The following is a 19,213-nucleotide window of genomic DNA, read 5'->3' as shown; positions in this document are numbered from 1 at the left end:
GAGTGTAGGTCTTGGATAAGATCAAGCAATAATCTTTTATATACGGTAATTCACCTTTTCTGGAAGTTTTTAGTACTGAAGGACAGCTCTGTAGATACTGAAAATATCTTTAGAAGAATAGAGTAAATCTGTGATTTCATTTTTATATGTAATTCCCAGTGAAGAAATATGATATTCCAATGCAGATCACATGTTCTTATGAAATTTAGAAATTAAATGATTTGATCAAGATCACAAAGCCAATAGATATGAGAGGCAGGACTGGAAAACTGTTTTTCCTGATTCCAAAGCTTGATTCCATTAAGGAATCCAAAATTTTGGGCTATAAATCTATAGGCTTTGCACACACACATACACATACATGTGTGTATATCTCTATCTCTATCTCTATCATCTCTATCTATCTATCCATATATAGATGCATTTATTTTAAATGTCTTCTTTTGTGTTCAAAGAAGCAAATATAATCCTCCCTTACTGGAGGTTTATGAAGGTTTGTGGTTTTAGATAAAATTCCCTGGAAATTATTCAGTGATTTGGCATCTACCTCAGATAGATTTACTGTCAATGGAGATACGAGCTTATCTTTGTTATATTGCTTTCTAATAGAAACTCATTGTGCTGAGAAGTGTGAACATTGAAGTGGTTAATCAGATTTCTAGCTCCAAGTTTATGACAGGATAAACATAAATGACAGCCACACTAGGAGAAATGTATAAAAGTAGCGTTGGGGTTTTGGACCATGAACTCATTTATGTAGTTTACCTTGGAAGTTATTCCCTCTCCTCTCTGCTTTTTTCAAACATCATGGCAAAACATTTTTTTAAAATGGGGCCAACTAGGTTGTCCATGCAGCCACTGGACCCAGATGGCTCTGGAGGAGAGAGTGTGTCTGGTGACCTTGCATAGCCCTCCTGCACTTAAATCCAATTCAGTGCACGTCATGAAATCCCCTGATGTCATGGTCCTTTTGAAGGACAAACAGTAACAATATTTAAATGATTGCATCAATCCATGCTGCTAAAAGAATAATATGCCTTATATACTATTATTATATTAAAGATTCATCACCCTGCCCCCAAGAATTATACTTACTTAATCTTCAACTTGATAGTTATTCTTAGTTGTAGGTTGGCCACATTGTTTGAATACCAAATGTATCAAGAGAACCAGTATTGTTAAGAAACTACTACGTGCCAGGCACTCTGCTAAGCATTGTCTGTTTTTTTTTATGATATATTTGAATTTCTTTTCTGTTTGGTCCATTCTAATTTTCAGGCCATTCAGTTGTTGGAGTAAGGTTTTCCATCATTTGTTCTAAGAGGTCAGATTTATTTTGACATCCCTTTCTTCCTATATATTCTACTTTGTATCTCTTATTTAATTTCATTTGTTACTATTTTAGTCCTTGTTACCAGGACATATTTTGCATTGAAGTTTAATAGGACTTGTGAGGTTGCTCTCTTTCTTTAAGGTTTGCCATTAAGATTTCTTAGTCCTCATAATGTGTGTTTCCTTGTTTACTCATATCAATAGCCTCATTATCTGTGGTGGAAGTGGTGTGTGTGTGTGTGTGTGTGTGTGTGTGTGTGTGTGTGTGTGGAGAAGGGTGTTTTTTGCTCTATCCCTGTATTACCAAATAAAGTGAAGAGGCCCTACCTAGTCCTGAATGTGGTGGCTAAGACTGGGTACCCCAAGGCATTTTGGAATTGCCTAGGTTTTCTACCTTGCCCCAGTGCTACAATCATTCCCTGTATTAGGCTCTGCTACCAGGTTTAGGGGTTGCTGTGACTTTTCTCATTAGCTATCCACCACTGGGGGTCCCCCTGGATTCAGATTTCACTAGAATATTTCTCTTGCAATTGGACTCAGAGCCCCTTCCTCTCTTTCTGGGGTGACTGTATTCCAGGCTCAATTGGACCTCTCCTGTTGCCCTAGGTTTGCTTTGTACTTTGCCTTGGAGGTACCCCAACTTATCTACTCCAGGGTTCCTGAAGTATCCCAATAGTGTTTTTATATACACATAAGTTAAGTAGAGAAGTCCACAGTTGAACCCTTTTTAAAAAATTTTTACAGGTAATGGTGCATTTTAAAATTTTATTGGGGGTGTTTGTGATCTGAGCTCTTCGCATTGCTAGCAATACATCAGCTTACTACCATATTCCTCTTTCCATTTATTTATCTTATGCCAGGCTATGAAATTCTAATGCTAACTAAAACAAGGTCAACATTGCTTTTAAAAATTCCTTTCATGTTATTATTTGGAATAATGACTAGTTTGTTACAGTTATGACATAGCCATTGATTTAAGGATTTAGGTTGTTGTCCACATTCTGTTCCAGAGGATCTGTCTTCTTTTTCTCATTCCATACTCATAAACTTTGTAAAATTATTGAAATCTTTATTAATTATTAAATGTGCATGTTTTTTGAAAAATAATTATTAGCATTATTGGAAAAGTTAGGGATCAACCGATAAATTTTCAAACGATAAACATAAATTTCTAGCTTTTTTTCATTATTTTCATAAATCTTACAAGAGGAAAATTGTTGGGATTTAGTAGAGAGTCTCCTTTCCTGAATCCCTGTATGATCACCTTCTTATAGTTGCATTCTTGATGTTTGGCCATTATATGTCTTGATGATTTAAATTTGAGATTCAAACCTGTGTGGCTACAATTAGTTCTACTTGCTAACATTCCATGATTTAAAATATTTCTGAAAAAAATGTTTCCCTATTTAATATATCAGACAGGTTACTTTCTTCTAATTTTTCAGAAAAATAAAAATAATTCTTGATTCTTCTCTCCTTTATATGTTACCTAAATCCATCACATTCCCCCTACATTGTAACTAAGTATTATTATAGTTGAATTGTTTTGTGGCTTCTGCTCTTCATTTTGACATTCTCTCCTCTAGTAAAGTAATTTATTTTCATCAATTGTTCTATTCATTGGCTATACACATACTTCTAAATCAGTGAGCTATATTATTACCCAGGCTTGATATTCTTTAAAACATTGATTTCTTTCATTTGTAATATCAAAACTGGTTTACCAATGGCGTTTGTTCATTCTTTTTGGTAACAAAGCCATTAACATTGAAGTCTTATCCTCAACCCCTGCATTACATCTTTGGAACATTGAAAGTTTGTTTCTGATGCTAGTTTGGATATTTTATTACATTTTTATTCAAGATATATATATAGATAGATAGATATAGATATATATGTATATATATGTATATATATACATACATATATATGTGTGTGTATGTGTGTATATATATATATATATATATATATATATATATATATATATACTATTAAATATTTGTGCACATGCTAGTATGTATCTATAATTGAATTCTTATTTGGTTTGGTCATTCTGGGGAAATAAACAGAAAGTTTCCTTTGAGTATTTCATTTTGGTTTCCTTCTTTTTGAATTTTCCATTGCTGTTTTTGGAGGAGATAGTAAAGAGGTAGAATCCCTTGTGTCCGCTAACACTGTCATCTTTCCCAAAGCACTTCACTGTATTTATTACTACCTTTGAGACTTTGCTCCTGTTTCTCTTTCCTAGAATGCCCTTCTTCTTTCCTTATGCTTATCTAAATCCTATTCTTCCTCAATTAAATCCTACTTCCTCCAGATTCCCCCCCCTCCACCTATTGTAATTTACAGTGATATCTCCTCTCAATGATTATTGCATACTGAGTGAAAAATAAGACAGGTTTCAGCCCTCAGATATTGTCTAATAATGCAGATGTCATATTTCCCTCTACTTATTGAATAAAACCTATGGATTTTAGTGATTGTAAAACTCTATATAATGTCATAGTATAATATACCAGATAGGAAATCCCACATAAACAGAGGCAGCCTAAAGTAAGTATCTGCAAAGTACTCTATTAGACTCTGGGGATATAAGGATGGAAAGAGAAAACAACAGTCTTATGACCATAAGGAATTTATGTTCTAATGGGTCATAAGCTTCATTTACTCACACAAGTATGATATGAAGAACAAAGTATGATAGAGTATTTCAAGTAGTATGGAGAAGCCATTGAAACTATTTTAGAAATTGTAAGGAAAGAGGAATTGTGTTCAATCTGGGGAAGAAGTACTCAAAGGAGAAAGAGGTATATAGACTATAATGGCAATAATTTATTTTATGGGGGCAAAAGTAGAATTACTTTGCTAGGTGAGAGATTATCAAAAGATATAACAATCTTTTTAACTATTTAGAAAAAAAGGAATCGATTTCCGATAAGACACCTTGTATAGCGATTGAGTTTGGAAGACCTGATGGAAGCATTTAAGTAGAAGCTAATGAAAATGAAAAGAACCCTTCCTCCTTTTATTCACAATATTAAGATTTGAAACTTTGAGGGAATTTTATTCTATATATTCACAACATGTCACCAAATGAGAAGAGTTTTTACTCCAACTTCTAAGTTTGTACTTTAAGCCCCATCTCAAACTTCTCCCATGTCACTTTCTAGCCTCTTTCTATACTATTTGCCTTCCTATTCTCTATGACTCTATGCAAACTTTCCTTTTTCTTGTTCCTCACATATGGTTCTCTACTTCTCCAACCTTCACCCATGCCTAGAATGTACCCCTCCATAAATGTCTTACTTCCTTATAAACTCATTTCAACCATTACTTTCTAGCTTTCCTCATGTTAATGAACTATCTCCCTAAATTATCTTGTAATTATTTTTCATTCATTAATTACACACATACATGCATATAATGAAAGAAATGGTTAATGGGAGTCTCATCCATAGAGCCTACAGTGTTTTGTCTGCAGGAAGTTTAGTAATCCTGCTTCCAATGCATGCATAATGGAAGAAACTGTGCATCAATTTAAAGTATGTGTAGTTACCCTGTTTTCTGTCCTCTTATTATGTGCAAAAGAGGATTTTTCTTTATTTGTTTTGTTGATGTGATCATGGTGCTGTTGAGTCTGAAGTAGGTATGTATACAAAGGGCTCCAAGGACATGACTGAATTGACTGAACAACAACAAATCTTTATTTCATATTGTAACATTTGGTATGAGGTAGATGTTTAGGAAATACCTGTTGAACAATTGATTAAACAAAAAAATCTCATCAGCATACATAAAAATCATTTACAATTGTTTCAGCATCATGCCATCAACATCCAAACATTTATTCAAAGAAATACACTGCAGAGAATGAAGCCAGATACTTGGCATGATAAGGATTGAAAATCATGCCATATACATGATCTTCCTAATTAGATGCTTTGTCTATTAACTATAACTAACCGGATAACCAGAGCATCTCAGAGTTGAAGGTATTTCTGCTGCAATGTAGTTAAAACCTGTCTTTGATCACTAACCCCCTTTACTATATGTCTAGTAAACAATCATACATCTTGGACTTAAAGACTTCCACTAAAGGGAGTCCATTATTTTTGGAGGCTTTCCTTTCCATTTATCGATAATTGTATTTGTTAAGTTTTTCCTTACATTAATTCCCAATTTCCCTCTGAAATTTCAACCTGTAGCTTATGATACTTCCATTTTGAATCAAACAGAATAAATCTAATTCCTCATTAACAACTCTTCAAATTATTGAAAACAGTAATTATACCTCCCTTAGTATTCTCATCTCTAGAATAACTGTCTTCAATTCCTTCTATTGATCTTCAAGTGAATATGCAAACAAATCAATTTCTAGTCAAACTTGATGCATCTTGTATTCAAGAATTCTTTTTTTTTAATCCAAACAAAGCTTCAATATATATTATAATTAAATTCCATCTAGGTATTATTTACTTTAGGCCATTGCTTTAGCCTGATGGACACACACATCCATAACAAATCTTATAGTACGTAATCACTATGCACACCAAATAACATAGTAAGCATAGATATACATATGTGTATGTATATACATATACATGCACATGCATATACATGTACATATACATATACACACATATAGACAGTTATTATATAGCACACTTATTATATATGTGAATGTGTCTGCATATGTACACTTTGTTATCTGATTTGTTGTATACAAACTATAAATATAGTGTGTGTGTGTGTGTGTGTCTCCATGGAGAGATGCCTGCCTTATTTACTACTTAGTTCTGTTTCTAAATATAGGGTAATTTGTGAAAGTTTTGTTTTTGATTTGGGCTTTTCTATTTCTTTTTCTTTTCTTTTCTTTTTTTGATTGTTGTTTAGAAATTAGCAAGATAATCCAGGGAAATTTTATACAAGTAAGGCAGTTCAAGAAAGATTGCATATTTTCAAAAGGGTAATGCTATTGTGAATGAACTTGTATAGAATCTCAATTAATATATTTTTTTAAAATTCCATGTGAGAAACTGGAATTAAAACTCAAGGGCAGGCAATCTAAAAGGCAACCATTTAAATCAAATTTTAATCCAGTCACTGAAAGCACTTTTCATTTGGCAGCCCAATCCTTTAAAGTTTCCCTGCCTCTTAATGGCAGTAAAAAATCCTGGCAGCTGCCTCAGATCACAATTACAAACTGTCAGAGTCAGTCAAAGTAGATATAAAAACCTGGTTACTTCAGTCAATTACAGGTACCATTTTCTCACTTCAATTATGTACTGAGCAAAGAGTTCATATCATCAAGTCTATCAATTCCATAGAGATTCTCATTTCTCTGGAGGAAGAGGGTGGATGCTAGCAATATTCAATGGCCTTTCTGAGTCAATATCTATCAGGAACTGAATGAAAAGTTTCCATCTCAAATTTTACATAATACATCATCAGTTGAAATGACAGAATATAAAATATTTCCTTTACAGAATTCATAAATAATCTTTCCTGTCATTTCTCTGCTGCAATGCTATAGATCAACATTTTCCTAGGTTTTCTACAGACCATGTAGGGAGTCTGACCTATAATAAAACAATATTAGAGTATATACTTATAAGTCCGCTTATGTGATTTCAACGATGGGGGTACTCTCAGCCCATCAATGATTTGGTAGAATTTCTTCCTGAGATGATGTAGATAAGATTTTAATTGATTTCAGAATATGTACTTATTCTGCTTGGCTTCAGGGGCATAACTGAGAACAATGTGGAGAAGTTGCACAGAAACAAAATTAGGCTTGATAGAAGGACAGCATTCATAAACATTAAAGCTCTTCCAATATTGATTGGGCCACTTCCAAGGGATAGTGATTAGACTTCACTGGAGCTCAGCAAGGATAATCCTGATAGCTCATTTTTTCTCCATATTGTAAAGGGGATTTTTATGCAGTTGTAGGTGCGACTAAAAAGACATTGAAGTCTTCATCCATTTATATGATACTATCATCATCCTATAGTTACATTGGTTATATTTTAGTAATCCTCAAAAGATACAGGTATAATCCAAAATTATAAATTATTAAAACTTGGCAGAGTTTATGGTATTTAAGAAGAACCTTTAAAAACCCAGGATCACTTTGACACCATAATGAGAGAATTGAAATGTGATAATAGTAGAGGAATATGGGAAATATATATATGTAATTCTAAAAACAGTGTTCCGCCTTCTAAAATGTTGGGTCTTAATCAATTTTGTGTCCTGGAAATTTTGGGGAGTCTAATGAAGCTTATGAATCCCTTCTCAGAAGACTATTTTAAATAAACATTAAAATATATAGGATGACTAAGAAAACTAGTTGTGTAATTTACTTCTATTAATTTATTATTAATTTAGTTGCTGTATTTATAGATACTAATTTAATTATATTAAATATACATTCATCAACCTATTTTTAAAGTCATAATCCCTAGGTCAAGAACCCTATTCTAAATGGATAGTTCTCATGTCCATTGAAGGCATTAGCAATAGTTGATTTCCTCCCATCTCCAAAAAGCCAGGATAAAAAAGCATATCCAGAATGCACATTACCTGCCTCAAGGGATATTAATCCCCTGGAACAAATTTGACAATGTGTCAGACTTTCATAATACTTTTCTGGGTATGTTACTCCACAATAAATAGAAAAAAATAATTCCTCTGGGGAAAAAAAAATCTGTGTATGTTTGTGCATATCTAAAAGGGCACCCATATACACTTAGATCTTCTGATTGCATTTTAAAGCCTCTATAGATGCTGTAATCCAATATCAACTCCTGAGCTCAGTTGGTTGTCCTGAATGCTGTCCAAAATTCTGTGAAGTATTTGAAATCCTTTAGGCTCATAACTTTACTTGCATTTAGTCATATGTGCTGGCCTGCTGTTTGTAGATGATGCATGTCCCCATGAAATTTTGCCCCTGCTGCTTGACAATGGTTAGTTCCCTTTCACATTTTTTTCTGTGCTTTTGAAGGGAAATTGATCATTTTAAGGTAAAGAAAAATAGGGAATGTATTTGATTTTTTTTAAAAACCGTAAAATTACATGGAGTTATGCAAACTATTTGCCCCACCTTCGATTAAAATTAGTTTATTCTTTTTGCTATGGTTTAGGTGAGGAATAGACTAGATAAGAGATTACTGTAATCTATTAATTTTTAATGAAAATGATCAAAAAACTTTGTTGCATTTGCTATTTTTAGACAAAGAAATAGCTAATTACATATATGTATATATGTGCATAATAAGGACACATAACTATTTATCTTTGTATACATATATACATACAAGCACACACATACATGTGAACATACATATACACATATGCATACAATATACATACACAGATACCTACCCACATACATACTCATTTGTTGTTGTTCACTTATTTTCAGTCATGTTTGACTCTTCATGACTCCATTTTGAGTTTCCTTGGGAAAGATACTATAATTGTTTTTCATTTCCTTCTCCAAAACATTTTACAGATGAGAAAACCAAGGCAAATAAGGTTAAATGACTTGTCCAGTGTCACATAGGTAAGTGTCAGAGGATAGATTTGAGCAAAGGAATTTTCCTTACGCCAGGCCTGGAGCTTTATCTGCTGTGTTGCATAGTTGCAAACCTACTGCACACACACATATACACTAAGTATCTAGCAGCCAGCCCTCTAATCCATCCCCTGGGGGACCATTTTGACAAACAATAAGAATGGTACTTTATAGGACATTTTTCTTTCTGGTACTATTCATATTTGGGTATATAGTTTACTGTACAAATTGTTTTCTAACATTATAAGGCTAAAATATGTCAAGGTTTCCAGAATAATAAACAAGTATAACAGAGAGACAGACAAAGTGCCTCTGAGAAGCATAATTAAGCCTTGAGAACCAGATGTAGCTCTCAAGACCAGGGAGTTTATACCAAGGAAGTGCAATTTCTTCAGGGAACACATAACACATTTGATCTTAATTATTTCAGAAAAAGAAATTATAGTGGCAAATAGTTTTAGGTAAAGATAAAAGCAAAATGATTGGGCTCTTTTGCTTTCAAACATACCACCATCTCCCCCCACCACTACCACCACTAAACATACCACATAGTGTTTCTAATTCTCTGCATAAATTTTTCATATAATGTCTATTCAGAGCTCTGTGAGAGGCATTTACAAAATTAAAAGGAGGCTAAACGATTTGGGCAGCTAGATGGCACAGTGGATAGAGTGCTCATCCAAAGTTAGGAAGATTTATCTTCCTACGTTCAAATCTGGCCTCAGACACTTAGTAATTATGTGATCCTGGGTATGTCACTTACCTTGTTTGTCTCAGTTTCTTCATCTTTAAAATGAGGTGGGGAAGAAAATAATAAACTATTCCAGTATTTTTTCCAAGAAATTCCCAAATGGGGTCAGAAAGAGTCAGACACAACTAAAATGACTGATCAATAAGAAGATTGAGGATTACACACTTAGACTGATTGTAGTATTTGGGGAAAAGATTCATAGATAGCTTTCTAGATCAAAAATAGGAATGTATGGGGATATAGTGAAGATGGCAGAGAAAAGGCAGTGATTTCCCTGAGGTCTCCACAAGATCTCTCCAAATAATGCCATAAAACAATTCCCGGAGCAGTAGAACCCACAAAAGGAAGGCTAAAATCGTATTCTAGCTAAATACAAATTAGAAGATCAGCAGGAATGGTCTGTTGTATTGGGGGGGGGGGAGTGGTGTAAAGTCCCATGCAGGCTGCACCATCAGAGATCCAACCAAAGTGTAGGGCACCAGGGAATCAATCCTGGAGTTTCTGAATCAGCTGAGGCATGAGATGCTTCTGTAACTCAGCCCAGAGACAGTGAGGACATTGAGTGATTGGCCAAGGGGAGATTATATGGGGTCTGTTGGTTGGCACTGAGGCAGGACTCTGTTGTTTTGCCTCTTCTTGGGTCCAGGTTGCAGTCTTGTGTGGCAGCCCAGGCTGGGAGAAGCACAGGAGCGCTGTAGCTCCTAGCCACAGTGCAGCAGGATTCTGTTCCAGGTTGGAGGGCAGAGAAATGGGCCTGTGGTTGCTTCTGGACCAGAGCACAGGACAGGGGAGTGGTGAAAGTACCTCTCCTTGAATCATACCAGCTTGGAGGAACTAGGGACTTACAAATTCCTAGAAGTATCTCAGAAAAAGGCTGCTCAAACACCCTGAAGATTTAGACAAACCACCCTCCACACTGGAAGCAGTGTCCCACTCTAACAAAGAGTTAAAAGTCAAGAAATAAGCTGGGAGGGGCAGCTAGGTGGAGCAGTGGATAGAGCATTGGCCCTGGAGTCAGGAAGACCTGAGTTCAAATCTGGCCTCAGACACTTAATATTTACAAGCTGTGTGACCCTGTGCAAGTCACTTAATCCCAATTGCCTCAAAAAAAAGAAAGAAAGAAGGAAAGGAAAGGAAAGGAAAGGAAAGGAAAGGAAAGGAAAGGAAAGGAAAGGAAAGGAAAGGAAAGGAAAGGAAAGGAAAGGAAAGGAAAGGAAAGGAAAGGAAAGGAAAGGAAAGGAAAGGAAAGGAAAGGAAAGGAAAGGAAAGGAAAGGAAAGGAAAGGAAAGGAAAGGAAAGGAAAGGAAAGGAAAGGAAAGGAAAGAAACAAGCTGGGAAAATGAGCAAACATACAAAATATTGACCCTAGAAAATTTCTATGGTGACAATGAAAATCAAAATACACCCTCAGAAGAAGATAACAAAATCAAAACTCCTACTTCCCAGTGTCCAAGAAAAATATGAATTGGTCTCAGGCCATAAAGCCACACAAAAAGGACTTGAAAAGAAAGTAAGAGAAGTATAGGAAAAAAAGTAAAGAGAAATGAGAATGATGCAAGAATATCTTGAAAAAAAAAGAGTCAGCTGCTTTCCAAGCCAAATTGGCTAAGTAAAAAGGAGGCACAAAAGCACTTTGAATAAAATAATTTCCTAAAAATTAGGATTGATTAAATGGAAGCTAATGACTTTATGAAAAATTAAGACACAATAAAGCAAAGCCAAAAGAATGACAAAATACAAGGCAATGTGAAATATCTCCTTGGAAAAACAAATGACCTGGAAAATAGTTTCAGGAGAGATAATTTGAAAATTATTGTCTTACCTGAAAGCCACGATTAAAAAAAGCCTTTACATCATCTTCCAAAAAATTGTCTGGGAAAATTGCCCTGATATTCTAGAACCAGAAGATAAAATAGAAATTGAAAGAATGCACCGATCACCTCCCAAAAGAAATCCCAAAATAAAAACCTCCAGAAATAGTATAGTCAAATTCCAGCACTCCCAGGTCAAGGAGAAAATATTTCAAGCAACTAGAAACAACCAATTCAAGTATGGTGGAGCCAAAATTAGGATGGCACAAGACCTAGCAGCTTCTACATTAAAGGATAAAAGGGCTTGGGATATGATATTCTGGAGGGCAAAAGAATTGGGATTACAACCAAGAATCACAAACCCAGCAAAAATGAACATAATCCTTTTGGGGAGGGAAATGGGAATTCAATGAAAACAAGACTTTCAGGCATTCATGATGAAAAGACTTGAGCTGAATAGAAAATTTGACTTTCAAATACAAGATCCTAGAAAAGCATAAAAACAAATAAACTGGAAAAAGAAATGATAAAGTATATTAAAAGGTTAAACTGTTTACATTCCTACATGGGAAGATGATACTTGTAACTCATAAGACCTTTCACATTATTAGGGCAGCTGAATGGAGTATATTTACATGGAGGCTACAGGTGTGAGTTGAATATGAAGAGATGATATCTTTAAAAATAAAATTAAGGGATAAGAGGAATACATTGGGAGAAAGGAAAAGCAGGAAGTAGAATGAGGCAAAGTATCTCACATAAAAGAAGCAAAAAAAAAAAGCTTATGGAGTGGAGGAAAAAATGGGGGAGATACAGGGGAGCAAGTGAGCCTTACTCTCATTGCAATTGGCTCAAGGAGAGAATAATTACTATACACGGAATTGTGTATAGTAATCTATCTTACCCTGCAGGATAGTAGGAGGAAAAGGGGATAAGGTGGGGGGCAGTGAAAAAAGGGAGGGCAGATTGGGGGACACAGATTGGGAGAAGCAAAACACTTTTGAGGAGGGATAGGGTGAAAGAAGATAGAAAATAGAGTAAATGTTATTGAGAGGAAATAGGATGGAGAGAAATACAGTTAATAATAGGAAATGTGAAAAAAATTGAAGCATGTTTGTTTGATAAGCCTCAGTTCTCAAACACATGGACAACTAAGTCACATTTGTTAAAATAAGAGCCATTCCCCATTTGATATATGATCAAAAGACATGAAGTTTTCAGACGAAATAATCAAAGCTACCTATAGCTATATGAAAAAAAGTTCTAACTCACTATTGATTGCAGAGATTCAGGTCAATACAACTCTGGGTATTACCTCATACCTACTGTATTGGATAATAAGACAGCAGAGGAAAATGACAAATATTGTTGGGGATATGTGGAAAATGAGACATTAACATACTCTTGGTAGAGTTGTAAACTGATTCAAACTTTCTGTAGTGCAATTTGGACCTGTGGCCAAATGGCTATAAGACCATGCATACTCATACTCATAGCTCAAAAGCTAGTAATAAGACTACTAAGTTGGTATCCAAAAAGAGATTAAAAAATAAGTTGAATTCAAAATTGGTGAGATGCTCATCAATTGAGGAATGGCTAAACAAACTGTGGGATGAAATTTTGATGGAACACTATTGTGCTATAAGAAATGAAGAGCAGGATGCTAGTACAAAAACCTGGAAAGGCTTATATAAGTTGTTGCAAAGTGAAATGAACTGTATACAAAATAACAGCAATATTGTAAGATGATCTGATGTGAGTGACTTAGTTATTTTCAGGATTGCAGTGATCCAAGACAACTCTGAAAGACTTATGAAAAATTCATATACAGAGAAATAACTGAAGGTGTCTGAATACAGATTGAATCATACTTTTGTTAGTTACTTTTTCTAAAGTTTTTTTTTGTTTTGTTTCACAATCTGACTAATGTGAAAATGTTTTGCATGACTACACATGTATAACTTATACTGAATTGCTTAAGTTCTTAAAGGGTGTGGGGAGGGAAGGAGTAAGAGAATTTGGGACACAAAGTTTTAAAAATCAATGTTAAAATTTGTTTTTACATGTAATTTGGGAAAATATAATTCTAAATAAAAAATAGGAATGTAAAATATTATTTTCCCTTACTCAAATCCAAATATATTTAAAGGAATAAGTACCTCTATAGTTTATCTGTTTAAGAGAAATATATTTTTAAAATTAATGTTTGAACATCCATTTTTCTTCTACTTGGAGGGAAAGTACCAGGAATTTTTATAGTATGTATTAAAGCAAATAAAATTAAGTAATTACATTCAAGATTTAAAGACTTAATAGATGATATTGACCACAGTGACTATGCTGTTTCCATTGTTATATATGAGCATTTGAAACCAATCAATCAAAAAACATTTTTTCGGCACCTCTATGTGCCAAGTAGTATGCTGTGTTCTGTATATCAAAAAGGCAAAAGACAATCTCTGCCCTTAGGGAACTCACAGTGGTGAATAAAAATAGTAAGCACATATGTACAAATAATATATACATATTATCCATATAATTCATAAAAATTATAAATAGGAAAAATGACAAAGGATAAAAATAACTACAGTTAGCAAGAAATATAAAAAGATTCCTGTAGAAGATAGTATTTTAGCTGAGAATTAAAAGCAGGCAGATATGGGGAGAAAGCATTCCAGGTATGAGGGAAAATGCCAGAGATGCCAGAGAAAATTTCCCGAGATGAAAGATAGAGTGCCTAGTTCATGGAAGAGCAAGGAGAACAGTGTCACTGCATGGGAGAGAATGTGTTAGGGATTTCTATATAGAAAGTATACAAAGGTTCAGGAAGGCTAAGTTATGAAAGTCTTTGAAGCATAAGCAGAGGATTTTTAATTGGACTGTAAAATCCCAAGACTGAGGGAAAGATTTCAGTTCTGTTTCATCATCTTTCAAATGAGGGAATTAGATTAAATCTACCTACAGATATATGTAATGGGTAAATGGGATATAATTTTAGAGGGAAGGCATTATCAGCACATTGGTTCGGCATGGTGGAGGCCTCTTGAAGAAGACAATATCTGAGCTGTTAAAGGAAGTCAAGTGGCAGGAGGGAAAGGGAAGAACAGTCTAGGAATGGAGGAGAGCCAGTGGAAAGGATTTTGGCCAAAGAAAGAGTTCATTAAAATCTGGGGAAATGAAATGACAATGTAAACATTTAAAACTTTTGCAAAGTTGTGATTTGCTACAATGAGTTGAGAGTTAAGGGAATAATAATAATAATTAATATTAACAATAATAATAACATTTTTATAGCACCTATTATGTACCAGTCATTGTGCTAAACCCTTCATAAATATATACACATTTGTGTATGTAGTTTTATATGCAGTTCTGGAACTTTAACATTCCAAATACAATATTTTTTTAATGTGTTCAACATTCCAGTCATCCTACTGTACTTATAGCTAAATGTTTATTACATTCTGTTTTCTGTCACTGTCTTTTTCTTCTAGATATACAATGTGCTCCCTCCTCACCTCTGCCTCACAGAATTCTCATTTTTCTTCAATCCTAGGCTCAAGTCCTACCTTCTATGTGACTTCTATACTAATGTCCCAAGTAACTAGTGCCTCTCTCAATAAATTACCTTTTAAAAAAAAATATATATATATATCTACTTATCTTTGTTCCTGTTGCCTCCCTTGATAGAATGTAAGCACCTTAATTTCCTCCTGGATCACTGCTAAGGAGGTCAAAGTTTATCAGTTCTATGACAATATCTTCTAGAAATAACACCAAAAAAGTCACATCCTGCGTAGGTGATTAGAGTGCTAAAGTAGGAAATCAAAAGATAATTGGAGGGGGCAGCTAGGTGGCACAATGGATAGAGAACTGGCCCTGGATTCAGGAGGACCTGGGTTCAAATCCAGTCTCAGACACTTGACCCTGGGCAAGTCACTCAACACTCACTGCCCTGCCAAAAAAAAAAAAAAAAAAGATAATTGGAATAACAGACACATTTGACCTTGGAATACAAAATTAAGCCAGGAAAGGACTAATAGAATTTGTCAAGATAACTCACTGGTCATAGCAAATACACTTTTCTAACAACCTTACACATGGACATCACCAGATGTTCAATATAGAAATTAGAATGAGTATATAGTTTATAGCCATAGGTGGAGAAGCTCTACATAGTCAGTTAGAACACGATCTGAAGCTGACTGTTTCTCAGGTCATCAGCTTCTAATGGCAACTTTCTGAATTAAATTGAAGAAAGAAAGGAAAGCCCTTAGACCATATAGGTATGAACTAAAAAACATCTTCTATGAATATTAAGTGGAAGTGATGTAGGCCTCAGATCTGGTAGATAGAGTGCCCGAAAAACTATGTACAAAGGTTCAAACTATTATACAGGAGACAACAACAAAATCATTCCAAAGAAAAGAAGATCAAGAAAGTAAAATGAGGCTTTACAAATAGCTAATGAAAGAAGGAAAGTGAAAGGTGAAGAAAGGGGATAATATACTTACTGACTGCAAAATTTCAGATAACAGCAACAAGATATGAGGTTTTCTTAATTGAGCAATTTGAAAAACAATAGAAAACAATATAATGGAAAATACAAGAGACTTCTTCAAAAAATTAGAGATATCAAAGGAAAGTGTCACTCTAAAATGGACATGATAAAAGACAAAAATGGTAGGGATTTAACAGAAGTAGAAGAGACTAAAAAAGAAGTGACAAGAATAATACAAAATAACTTTTTAAGAAAGATCTTAATATCAATAACCACAATGGTGTGGTTACTAACCTACAACTAGACATCCTAGAGGATGATGACAAATGGGAATTAGGAAATATTGCTAACAAGAAGGCTAGTGAAAGGGACAGAATTCTAGTTTATCTATTTAAATTCCTGAAAGATGATGCCATAAAAGTATTGCACTCAATATGCCAGGAAATTAAAAAACTCAACAGTGACAACTGGTTTAGAAAAAGACTGGTTTATACCCAATCCTAAAGAAGGGCAATGCCAAACACTGTTCACATTACTAAACAATTGTGCTCCTTTCCCACGCCAGCAAGATTCTTTAAGGAATTCAACAGTTAGAACCGAATATGGAACGAGTGATTGGTTTAAGATCGAAAAAAGGAATACAATGTCTTCTTGTTTTCACCTTATTTATTTAAATTATATGTAGACTACATCATGTGGTATGCTGAGCTGCATGAATCAAAAGTCAGAATTAAGGCTGGCAGGAGAAATATAAACAAATCCAGATATGTGGATGGTGCCACTCTGATGGAAGAAACTGAAGAATTGAGAAATCTCTTTTTTTTATTTGCAGCAAACATATATTTAATTTTTCCAGTTAGTTGTAAGGGTAGTTTTCAATGTTACTTTTCATAAGATTTAGAGTTCCAAATTTTTCTCCCTCTCTTTCCTCCACCCTCCACTAGACAGCAACCATGTTACATATGTACAATTCACAAGTGCTCTTTTTATCAGTTCTTTCTATTGGGGAGAATAATAAGCTTCATCATTGGTCTGTTAGGGTTGTCTTAGATGATTGCATTGCTGAGAGTAGTTAAATCATTCACAATTGTTCATTGAATAATACTGTTGTCACTATGCACCGACATTGTGGGACATTCTCTCAGCTCTGCTCACTTCACTATAAATAAGTTCATGAGTCTTTCCAGGTTTTTCTGGGATTATTGTTGGTGGAGCTGTGAACTGATTCAACCATTCTGGAGAGCAATTTGGAATTATGCCCAAAGGGATATAAAGCTGTGCATACCCTTTGACCCAGCAATACCACTTTTGGGTCTTTTTCCCAAAGAGATCATGGAAAGGGGAGAGGGACTCACATATACAACAATATTTATAGCTGCTCTTTACGTGGTGGCAAGGAATTGGAAGGTGAGAGGGTGCCCATCAATTGGGGAATGGCTGGACAAGTTGTGGTATATGAATATAATGGAATACTATTGTGCTGTAAGAAATGATGAGCAGGAGGAATTCAGAGAAACCTGGAGGGTCTTGCGTGAGCTGATGATGAGTGAGTGAGATGAGCAGAACCAGAAGAACATTGTACACAGTATCATCAACATTGAGTGTTGATGTACTGTGATGGACTATATTCTTCTCACCAGTGCAATGGTACAGAAGAGTTCCAGGGAACTCATGATAGAAGAGGATCTCCAAATCCAAGAATAAAAAGAAAGAGAACTGTGGAGTATAGATGCTGAATGAACCATACTATTTCTTTTGGTTTGGGCGCTGTTGTTTTTTTCTATTTTGAGGTTTTTCACCATTGAGAAATAGGATTAATGTTATTATGTGTATATATATATATATATGTGTATATATATGTGTATATATATATGTGTATATATATGTGTATATGTATATATATGTGTGTATATGTATATATATGTATATGTATATGTATGTGTGTGTATATATATATATATATATATATATATATATATATATATATATATATATATATATATATATATATATATATATATATATCAGATTACCTGCTGTCTAGGGGAGGGGGGAGGGAGGGGAGAGAGGGAGAAAAATCTGAAATTGTAAAGCTTGTATAAACAAAAGTTGAGAACTATCTTTACATGTAACAGAAAAAAATAAAATACTTTATTAATTAAAAGAAAAAAAAGATGTCATCATGGAGCAGCTAGGTAATGCAATGGACAAAGCATCTACCCTAGACCAAGGGGGATCCCAGCCAAATCGTGGCCTCAGACACAAGACCGTCACCCACTGCACGAGCCCAGGCATGTCCCCCAATCCAATGTTTTATAGTTTCCTAGAGTCTTGTATTTGAAAGTCAAATTTGCCATTCAGTTCAGGTCTTTTCATCATGAATACCTGAAAGTCCTCTTTTTCATTTAAGTCCCATTTTTTCATCTGAAAGATTATGTGGAGTTTTGCTGAGTAGGTAATTCTTGATTATAATACCAATTCCTTTACCCTCTGGAATATCATATTCCATGCCCTCCGGTCCTCTAATTTAGAAGCTGATAGATCTACTGCTATCCTGACTGGGGCTCCACAGTACTTGAATTCTGTCTTTTTGGCAGTTTGCAATATTGTTCCTTGACCTGAGAGCTCTGGAATTTGGCTATAATATTCCTAGGAGTTTTCCTTTTGGTATCTCTTTCTGGAGGTGATTTGTAGATTATTTCAATTTCTATTTTACCTTCTGCTTCTCGAATTTCAGGGCAATTTTCCCTAAGAATATCTTGGAAGATGATATCTAAGCTCTTTTCTTGATCAGTTAGACCAATAATTTTCAGATTATCTCTCTTGGACCTACTTTCCAAGTCAGCAGTTTTTCCCAGGAGATATTTCACATTGCTCTCTATTTTTTCATTCATTTGGATTTTCTTTATTGTGTCTTGGTTTCTCTTAAAGTCACTGGCTTCCATTTGTTCAAACTAATTCTTAGGCAATTATTTTCATCAGAGAGCATTTGTATCTCCTTTTCCATTTGGCCAATTTGACTTTTCAAGCTTCTGACTTTTTTCTCATGTCTTTCCTGCATCACCCTCATTTCTCTTTTTATTTTTCCTCCTTCTCTCTAACTTTATCTTCAAAGTCCTTTTTGAGTGCCTTTATGGCCTGAGACCAATTAATATTTTTCTTGGAAGCTTTAGATATACGGGCTCTGATGTTGACATCTTCCTCTGAGGGTGCACCTCAATGTTACTTGTCACTGAAGA

The sequence above is a fragment of the Dromiciops gliroides genome, chromosome 6 (genome assembly GCF_019393635.1).
Source record: "Dromiciops gliroides isolate mDroGli1 chromosome 6, mDroGli1.pri, whole genome shotgun sequence".
Lineage (NCBI taxonomy): Eukaryota > Metazoa > Chordata > Mammalia > Microbiotheria > Microbiotheriidae > Dromiciops > Dromiciops gliroides.
This window is presented reverse-complemented; position numbering follows the sequence as displayed.